Below are 10,936 nucleotides of genomic sequence, written 5' to 3' on the forward strand. Positions count from 1 at the left end.
GATCAGCCCCTGGGACTCACCCCTCCACCCCATGATCAGCCCCTGGGACACACACACACACACACACACACACACACACACACACACACACACCCCTGTGATCAGCCCCTGGGACTCTCTCACACACACACACACACCCCTGTGTTCAGCCCCGGGGACTCACACACACACACCCCCCTGTGTTCAGCCCCGGGGACTCACACACACACACCCCTGTGATCAGCCCCGGGGACTCACACACACACACCCCTGTGACCAGCCCCTGGGACTCTCTCACACACACACACCCCTCTGATCAGTTCCTGGGACTCTCTCTCACACACCCCCCCCCGTGATCAGTCCCTGGGACTCACACACACACCCCTGTGATCAGCCCCGGGGACTCACACACACACACACACACACACCCCTGTGATCAGCCCCTGGGACTCTCTCTCTCTCACACACACACACACACACACCCCTGTGTTCAGCCCCGGGGACTCACACACACCCACACACACACCCCTGTGACCAGTCTCTGGGACACACACACACACACACACACACTCCTGTGATCAGTCCCTGGGACTCACACACACACACCCCTGTGATCAGTCCCTGGGACTCACACACACACACACACACACACACACACACACACACACACACACCCCTGTGATCAGCCCCTGGGACTCTCTCTCTCTCTCACACACACACACACACACACACACACACACACACACACACACACACCCCTGTGTTCAGCCCCGGGGACTCACACACACCCACACACACACCCCTGTGATCAGTCCCTGGGACACACACACACACACACACACACACACACACACACACACACACACCCCTGTGATCAGTCCCTGGGACTCACACACACACACCCCTGTGATCAGTCCCTGGGACTCACACACACACAACACACACACACACACACACACCACACACACACACACACACACACCCCTGTGATCAGCCCCTGGGACTCTCTCTCACACACACACACACACCCCTGTGTTCAGCCCCGGGGACTCACACACACACACCCCTGTGATCAGCCCCTGGGACTCTCTCTCACACACACACACACACCCCTGTGTTCAGCCCCGGGGACTCACACACACACACCCCTGTGATCAGCCCCTGGGACTCTCTCTCACACACACACACACACCCCTGTGTTCAGCCCCGGGGACTCACACACACACACACACCCCTGTGATCAGCCCCGGGGACTCACACACACACACCCCTGTGATCAGCCCCTGGGACTCACACACACACACCCCTGTGATCAGCCCCTGGGACACACACACACACACACACACACCCCTGTGTTCAGCCCCGGCGACTCACACACACACACACACCCCTGTGATCAGTCCCTGGGACACACACACACACACACACACACACACAGGGACTCGCAGCCATTTTTAGGAACTAAACAGCCGCTTGTGACCCGCTCAAAAGGCCGCAGGTGACTCGTTTGCCAAAAGCGAGACGCGCCCGAACAGGGACTTGAACCCTGGACCCTCAGATTAAAAGTCTGATGCTCTGCCGACTGAGCTATCCGGGCTCTCTGCGGCTCAGCCTGCAGCAGGCAGGTCATGCATCACACCGCCTGTTTCCCAGCCCCTGGGGATTCACTCATCAGCTGTTCCTGCTGGGGGTCCCCCCCCCCAAGTCCTTAGTGTGTGTCTGAACGAGCAGGGGCGCTTCATCTAGCCCCCCCTGCTCCTCCCTTGTCCATCCGGCCCAGCTAGAGACCTGGGGGTAGAGTGACCAGATGTCCCAATTTTATAGAGACAGTCTTGATTTTGGGGGTCTTTTTCTTATATAGGCTCCTATTACCCCCCATCTCCATCCAGGGGGGCTTTTTGCTTCCCCAGCCAGCCCCCACTTCCTTCCCTGGCCGCGGCTAATCTAGCCAGTTCGTCCCCATGTGTCACCTCTTCTAATGGCATCTGTTCCAGGGATTTCCCTACACCTCCCCCCAAATTCTCCCCTGCCCCCCAGTTTTGTGAACTAGTTACATGCCAATTTAGTGAGGGTTTGGAAATCTGAATTGAAACTGAAACATTAATACACACTTTAAAGGCATATACAGTGTCTGATCAGACAGGCGTGTCTGCAAAAGGATGAACGTGGACTAGCTTCCTTATACAGCTGTTGTTTTTATGACAATGGTCAGGGCATTCGTTTCCGGGATGTTGGCCAACCTAATACTTTCAAATGATGATTTGTAAGCGAAGGCTGAATGAGCTCTCCCTGACAGCCAGTGATGAGCTGGGGTTGAGGGGAAAGGCTTCAGGATCAGATTTTATTTAGGCCTGGTGTACACTACGCTGTTAAACCGATTTTAACAGCGTTAAATCGATTTAACGCTGCAGCCGTCCACACTACACTGCTCTTTATATCGATTTAAAGGGCTCTTTAAATCGATTTCTGTATTCCTACAAAACTCCTACAAGAGGAGTAATGCTAAAATCGATATTACTATATCGGATTAGGGTTAGCGTGGACGCAAATCGACATTATTGGCCTCGTTCTTTTAGCCTACGTCCACACTACAGCTTTAAATCGATATTAGTAAAATCGATTTTATAAAACAGGTTTTATAAAATCGATTTTACGCATCCACACTAGGGCACATTACTTCGGTGGTGTGCATCCATGGTCCCAGGGTACCATCGATTTCCGGAGCGGTGCACTCTGGGTAGCTCAGTAAAAGAATAGGACCAATAACTTCGATATCCGTCCACACTAACCCTAAATCGATTTAGTAATATCGATTTTAGGGTTACTCCTTTCGTTTAGCTGGAGTACAGAAATCGATTTTAAGGGGTCTTAAAATCGATTTTAAGTGCCTTGCAGTGTGGACGGTTACAGCGTTAAATCGATTTAACGCTGTTTAAATCGATTTAACGCTATAGTGTGGACCTGGCCTTACAGTAGCTACCCACAGGGCACCGCTCCAGAAATCGACGCTAGCCTCGGACCACGGACACACACCACCGAATTAATGTGCCTAGTGTGGACGGGCACAATCGACTTTATAATATCTGTTCTATAAAATCGGTTTAAGCTAATTCGAATTTATCCTCTAGTGTAGACGTAATAGACTCACAGATCTGTTAGAGCAGGAGCTTTCAGGGTTGAGTCCCTGCTTCATGAGATGCAAAGAAAAGTTTGCACCAAGGATGAAAACCAGAAGTTACCTTGCCCAGGTTCCACCGAGATTTGAACTCGGATCGCTGGATTCAGAGTCCAGAGTGCTAACCATTACACCATGGAACCAGCTGACTGATGGCCCTTCCAGAGCACTGGCCATGACTGCTCTGCCAGGGTGCTATGCACCCTGGGGTGCTTGGCTAGGGGTTGGCCCCAGCCTGGCACTGAAGACAACAAAGGAAAATGATCTTAACAAAGCACTACCCAGTGGGTGCTGCTCAGACACCGTGTGCCCCAAGTGCTTATCCGATCAAACCACTTGCCTCTGCGGCTTTGCACTTTGCCTTCAGAACTGGGCGGCCGGAGTGCGGCAGCTGCTGGTCAGGAGCCCAGAGGTGCTGGGGCTGTGACCTGCCAAGCCGAGAGGATTGGGGGCTTGGCCCCAGCACAAATTAAGCCCTGATGGCACCCCCGACAGGACCGAACCTGTGGATCCTGGTGTGATGAAGTGGGAATTTTTGGTAGTGTTCTGGTGAAGCCGGTCTGTGCCTCAGTTTCCCCTTGTGGGTCCTTGAAGCCTGATGCACTAAAAAGGTCACTCCCAAGGGCCTGGGGCATAGACCAGACCCTGTGGATCTGTGCCAGCTGGGGCAATCAGAGGCATAGGTACACCCAGAGCATGGGGCTGTGGCCCTGGTCCTCTTGGCTAATAGCCATTCATCGACCCATCTTCCAGGAACATATCTAGTTCTTTTTTTGAACTCTGTTATACTGCTGGCCGTCACAACAGCCTCTGGCAATGAGTTCCACAGGTTAACTGTGAAGAAATACACATATAAAACAAATAAAAATTGTTTTAAACCTGCTGCCTAGTGATTTCATTGGGTGATCCCTGGCGGGTGTGTTACGGGAAGGAGTGAGTAACACTTCCTTATTCACTTTCTCCACCCCTAGACCTCTAGCCTATCCTGCCTCAGTCGTCTCTTTTCTAAGATGAAGAGTCCCAGTCTTTTTAATCTCTCCTTACACAGCTGCTCCATGCTCTGAATCATTGCTCTAGGTGTGACAAAAGTTCCTCCGCTACCTTGGTGGGTCCTGTGCTGCTTATTGGCGGATTTGCTCATCCCACAGCTTCACCCTGTGGGTCAGGAAACAGCCCAGAGACCTTCCCTTCTGGTAGAAGCCACAGGCCAGGTCAACTCCTCCTGTGTTCGATCAGAAGTTGGGGGGAACCTGGGCCCACCCTCTATTCCAGCCCAGGGCCCTGTGGACTGCAGCTGTCTAGAGTGCCTCCTGGTACAGTTCTGTGACAGCTATGACTCCTTGGGCTACTTCCCCATGGCCTCCTCCAAATACCTTCTTTGTCCTCACCACCGGACCTTCCTCCTGATGTCTGATAACACTTGTCCTTGAGCAGTATGCCTACTCACTCTCAATTCCTCGCACACACTTCCTCTCCTCTGGCTCCCTTTAGCCTGACTGGAGTGAGCCCTTTTATAGCATCCGAGGGGCCTTAATTAGAGTCAGGTGCTTAACAGCCTCACCTGACCCTTAGCAGGTTAATTGGAGTCAGGTGTTCTCATTAGCCTGGAGCAGCCCCTGTTCTGGTCACTCAGGGAACAGAAAACTGCTTATCCAGTGGCCAGTATATCTGCCTTCTACTACTCTGCTGTTCCCATCTGGCCTGGGTCTATCACATGGGCCAGGGGTAGGCAACCTACGGCAAGGGTGCTGAAGGCAGCACACGAGCTGATTTTCAGTGGCACTCACACTGCCCGGGTCCTGGCCACTGGTCCGGTGGGCTCTGCATTTTAATTCCATTTTCAATGACGCTTCTTAAACATTTTAAAAACCTTATTTACTTTACATACAACAATAGTTTAGTTCTATATTATAGACTTTTGAAAGAGACCTTCTAAAAACATTCATATGTATTATTGGCAGGCGAAACCTTAAATCAGAGTGAATAAATGAAGACCTGGCACAGCACTGCTGAAAGGTTGCCGACCCCTGTTCTCTGGACCTTTCCCAGTTCTAACGGATCTCTTTGGAGATGGGGCAACCCTGAACGGCAGCAGTATTCATGGTACGGGAGAGTGTTCCTAGTGCCAAAACCCAACACCAGCTGGGGCTTCCTCACCCTTGTAGGCTGCTGCAGTTTGCGGGGTGCTGTGGTGTAATGGTTAGCACGCTGGACTTTGAAGTCAACTCTCAGTTGAAGTCAACTCTGGAAGTTGATTCTTGAAGTCAGCTCTCAAGTAGAACAAAGTGTCTTCAGGGAAGAGCTCAGTCTTTTTTCCCCCTGGGTACCCCTACCCCGATACCCTGAATGGGACAGCGACACAAAACTTTCATTGCCCCTACCGACCTCTGAGCCGACAGTCCATACAGGAGAACTGGTAACACACAGGAGAGTAAGAAAGAGCTTCCTGCTGATGGGGGTATGGGGATAGATAGAGGGGAGTGTATGAGACTAGGTAGATAGATAAATAGAGGGGGGTACGGGGATAGATAGAGGAGGTGGATGGGGATAGATAGATAGATAGAGGGGGTGTCTGGGGATAGATAGATAGATAGATAGATAGATAGATAGATAGAAGGGGTGGATGGGGATATACAGATAGCTAGAGGGGCATAGATAGATAGATAGATAGATAGATAGATAGATAGATAGATAGATAGAGGGGGTTGATGGGGCTGGATAGATAGATGGATGGAGATAGACAGATAGATAGATAGAGGGGGTAGATGGGGATAGATAGATAGAGGGGGTGGATGGGGATATACAGATAGAGGGGCATAGATAGATAGATAGAGGGGGTGGATGGGGATAGATAGATAGATAGAGGGGCATAGATAGATAGATAGAGGGGGTTGATGGGGATGGATAGATAGATAGATAGATAGATAGATAGATAGATAGATAGATAGATAGAGGGGGTGGATGGGGACATACAGATAGATAGAGGGGCATAGATAGATAGAGGGGGTGGATGGGGATAGATAGATAGAGGGGTGGATGGGGATAGATAGATAGATAGATAGATAGATAGATAGATAGATAGATAGATAGATAGATAGATAGATAGAAGGGGTGGATGGGGATATACAGATAGATAGATAGATAGATAGATAGATAGATAGATAGATAGATAGATAGATAGATAGATAGATAGAGGGGGTTGATGGGGCTGGATAGATAGATGGATGGAGATAGATAGATAGATAGAGGGGGTGAATGGGGATATACAGATAGACAGAGCGGCATAGATAGATAGATAAGAGGGGGTGGATGGGGGTAGATCGATAGATAGATAGATAGATGGATGGGGATAGATAGATAGGTAGAGGGGGTGGATGGGGATAGATAGATAGGTAGAGGGGGTGGATGGGGACATACAGATAGATAGAGGGGCATAGATAGATAGATAGAGGGGGTGGATGGGGATAGATAGATAGATAGATAGATAGAGGGGGTTGATGGGGATGGATAGATAGATGGATGGGGAGAGATAGATAGATAGAGGGGGTAGATGGGGATAGATAGATAGAGGGGGTGGATGGGGATATACACATAGATAGAGGGGCGTAGATAGATAGATAGAGGGGGTGGATGGGGATAGATAGATAGAGGGTGTACATAGATGGGGGTGTGGCTGGGGTGTGGGGATTGATGGACGAATTGAGAGGGGGTTATAGAGGAACAGCAGGATCGATTGGTGATAGAGGGGTGTGTCTATGGTGGGATAGATGGCTAGACAGAGGGGTGTGTGGGATGGCAGCTGGGCAGAGGGAGGGAGGGATGGGGATCAAGAGGTAGGTGGGGCGTATGGGGCAGGCGGGGGTGAATTGGGAAGTGGGTGGTGGGGGTTGGGATAGATAGGAGGATTATGGCGGTGGGGGTCCGGAGGGAAATGGGGTGTACGGCGTGGGAGGGATAGATCGAAGGGTCTGTATGGAGATGGACGGGCAGAGGACTGGGTACAGAGAGAGGGAGGGGGAGAGAGCTGGCACCCCAGGGACTGTACCCGGAGGGCATGTGAGCCAGGGGTCCCTGTTTGCAGAGGTCGTTAGCCAGTGTCTGTGCTGCATCGGGGGCCAGGCAGGCTCCCCGCACTCTCTCGCTGCTATCGAAAGCAGCGGGCCTCAAATCTAGCCCTGAGAGTCCGGGAGCTCCCCACCTCACACACACACACCGGGGGCTGAGTTGCAGATTTCATCCCAGTGAGGGCAGGGACACACGTGGTCTTTCTATGACAAGCACCCCGGGGCTCCGGCTTGGCCCAGCTGCTGTGATGCCTGGGGCCTGGGGCGCTGAGCCTTGAGCTCTGCCTTGCCAGGGCACCCCAAAAAGCATTTTTCCATTTGGTGCCACGGTGGGAGAGGGCCAGAGTGACAAAGCGGGGAGGGGCTTTGCTTAGTGTTTTGGGTGAGCGCTGTGTGTGCCTCAGTTTCCCCCTGTGCTGCATGTTTAACAGGGTGGTGGGCAAGTCGGTTTGTTGGTGCAGAGGACCGGGTGTGACCTCACCTAGCAGCCAGGACCCCGGATGTTGGCCTGGAGATGGGGGACCCTAGTCACTGGTGGGGGCCAGTTCTGGCCAGTCGGAGGACAATGGACTGAGAAGAGAGGACCCCAGTGACCTGACCAGCCAGTTCCCATCAGAGGGGAACAAAGGATGGAAGAGAGAGGGCCCAGCGACCTGTTTACCTGGGATGGAAGACAAAGGACAGGGTGGGAGCTGTTCGGGGAGATGATATAGGATGTAGGGTAGAGATGGGAGTGGGGCATTGGTCCCTCTGGGGGTGAGGCCCAGGGGCCCACATTGAGAGGGCAACCTTCACGGGGGGGGGACGTCAAGCTGAAGGAGGGGTCCTCCCAGGGAGCCAAGGACCACGAGACCCGTGACAGCCACACGTGAGGCTGGGGGCTTGTAGACCCCTGGCGTGGCCTCATCAACAGACAGGAAGCCCGGTGTGACCCATACAACAGCAGTGGGGCTGGGAAGTGTGACTCAAGCCATCTCAGATCTCCCCCCGCCCCACGGCCCCTTTAAAAAACTCCCCAAACCATGCATGTACACACAGGAATATGCCTGTTCAATGCATGCACGTCATGTGTGAACACAGACACGCAATGGCACCCTCACAAACCACGTTTGGGGCTGAAATTTCACAGCCTTTTTCCCACTCTGCCTCCGAAAAGACAGGTTGGCATGGAAAAAATGTGATTCACTTCTGTCAACTTTTTACCAGTTATTTTTATTAGGAAATGAAGCATTAATTGTACAAACTACATGATGGACAATCACACACACACGTAGAGTTTTCATGGCTCCTACAGTGATGGACAGTCACACACACACACACACACACACACACAGAGTTTTCATGGCTCCTACAGTCATGGACAACACACAGAGTTTTCACGGTTCCTATACCAATGGATATAACGGCTGAATAATGGTGAATAATGGCTATTTTGATTCCGAAAAACTGGAAAAAATTTGTTTAGGGTCAAAAAATTTCTTTCGAGTTAAACCAATTTTTGTTTTTACTTTGCCGGCAAATCCAAGCAACAAAAACCCAAGTTGATTCGGGATGGACTAAATGCTTTTTTCAGCCTGCAACGAAACGTTTCATTTCGATTTTCAGCATTAATGTTTTTCCATGGTTTTTTTTGTTGGTGTTTGAGCAAAAAATGGAAGGAAAGGGAATTGGCCAATCAAAAAGCCCTCGCACTGGGAAAAACGGAAACATTTTGATTTAAAAATGTCCAAATGTTTCTTTTCGACTGTTTCCAATGTTCTTTTGCTTTGCCCCTTGAATGACCAAGTGGGTGAAATCAACACGAGTTCATGATATTTTTCACACATACCCTCCCCCAAAAAGTTTCAGCTGAAAAATTTTCACCCAGTCCAGCGTTCACAAAGTTCAGGGATCCTCCTTACTCTGAAGCGGGATTTTTCTGTAGGGCTTTTGTGAACATTAGGCCTACCAGGGACTTATTTGATTAAGAGTTGTTTACACTTAAAACATTACAATGGCGCATTTGCCTGGGTAACCCACCTAGGGAAGATTTTCTATTGCTGTCTACACAGGGATTTAGGTCGGCTTAACTACGTCGCTGACGGGGAGGCTCAATTTTTTCACCCCGCTGAGCAACGTAGTTATGCCACCTAATTTTCTAGTGTAGACCAGACCTAGGGCTGGTTACCCATGGACCTGCTCTTGCAGGAGACATGAGGTGTTGGAGTATCGGAACTGGCTGGAGTGAATAAATGGGCCGTAACTAACCAGTGGAGGATCTGGACAGACGTTGGGCACCCCAAGTACAGATCAATTAACGTCTAAGGATGGGAAACTTGGTCAGGTAGAAGACGTGAGCTCAGTGAAGAAAGGACAGTGGTGGGCCAAGAAGGGAGAGGAGGGGGGATAAGATCTGGCTCTCACCTGGCACAGATGAAGAGACAGCCAAGGCAGCTTGGCTGACTTGATGTCTTAAGCTTGGCCCCTCCATGCTAACCTAAGGACTTCCCGATTCCAGCTAACTAATAAACCCAACTCTGTACGTCCGGGCATCACTGCAGATACCTGCTGAGGTCCATGGGTCCCTGAAGAGACTTTGACCAAGAATTGATCTCACTGGGCAGAGCTGTCAGGGTGAAGCAGGAGCCCAACAAATCTTAGAAGCCTGTGTAAAGTCAGATGAGCATTAAGAATTCAGCACTGCTGGTGTCAGCAGTGGGATGCACTTTCCAAGTACAGCCCACACCGGGCTCAGAGCGGGTTAAAAACACACACACAGCTATAGAGAGGTGCACACACAAACAAATACACAGAGGGAAACACAACTCCAATATAGCTATACCAAGACACACCCAAAGGACCAAAGGACACACCCAAAGCTATACTGAAACACACCCAAAGGACACAGACACATAGAAAGCAAGTCAGAAAAATGTCAACCTACCAGTTTGCCACTGGAAAATTGGCCAGCTCATCAGAAATGAACATTTCATGGGAACATGTCCACTTCAGTGACCTTTTGCGTGGGCAACACAATCAAAAGGGGGCGTGTCGCCAACCATCTGCCTGGAAAAGTTTTGATTTTTCAATCTGAAGCGACTTGGCGTTTCAAAATGCACTTGTACTTTAAATTTCGTTTCCAGGGCTATGTCGGAAGCAGTGAAACCAGAATGAAACATTCTGATTGGGCCAAAAGGGTTTTATTTTTCCTTGAACATTTCACGTTCTGGGGAATTTCCATTCGTTGTCGGTGTTCCGATTTGGAATGAATCCTCCTCCCCGAAATTGCAGAATTTCTAACAAAACAGAAATTCTGGCTACCGCATTACAAACGGACAACAGGCACAAATGCACACAATGGAACAAAAATACACCTCCACACCTTTCCCTGCGTGCAGGGACGGGAGAATATTTGGGGGAAATAGTCCTCTTCTCTTGGAACATGACAATTTCCGTCACGCTTCGGCATCCCGCGACAAAGCATGCAACTTGTGAGTGGTTCACACACTTGGAATTCAAGATTATAGTTTATCAAACACAGAGCTTTTAATAGAGTCTGATAGAAAAACGCCACTGCAGACACCAAAGGCCTGTATCCATTAAAAGGAAACTTTAATAGCAAGTTAGCTGCCTCTGTGGTGCAATGGCTTGTATATTAGCCATCTAGAATACAAAATACCCATTCAAAGATTGTGGGTTCAAATCCAACCAGATTTCACGCCTAACTTTTGCTACTTAC

At 50.2% G+C, this 10,936-nt stretch overlaps 2 non-coding genes across 2 annotated transcripts; both read right to left on the reverse strand.

The window, feature by feature from the left end:
* Positions 1 to 1,503: 1,503 nt before the first annotated feature.
* On the reverse strand, positions 1,504 to 1,576 carry TRNAK-UUU. Its single transcript has one exon. It is a non-coding gene; the product is annotated as a tRNA-Lys (tRNA).
* A 1,649-nt stretch (positions 1,577 to 3,225) lies between these two features.
* TRNAQ-CUG lies at positions 3,226 to 3,297 on the reverse strand. Its single transcript has one exon. It is a non-coding gene; the product is annotated as a tRNA-Gln (tRNA).
* Positions 3,298 to 10,936: the final 7,639 nt, after the last annotated feature.

Source organism: Gopherus evgoodei, unplaced genomic scaffold, assembly GCF_007399415.2.
Source record: "Gopherus evgoodei ecotype Sinaloan lineage unplaced genomic scaffold, rGopEvg1_v1.p scaffold_43_arrow_ctg1, whole genome shotgun sequence".
Classification (NCBI taxonomy): Eukaryota; Metazoa; Chordata; order Testudines; family Testudinidae; genus Gopherus; species Gopherus evgoodei.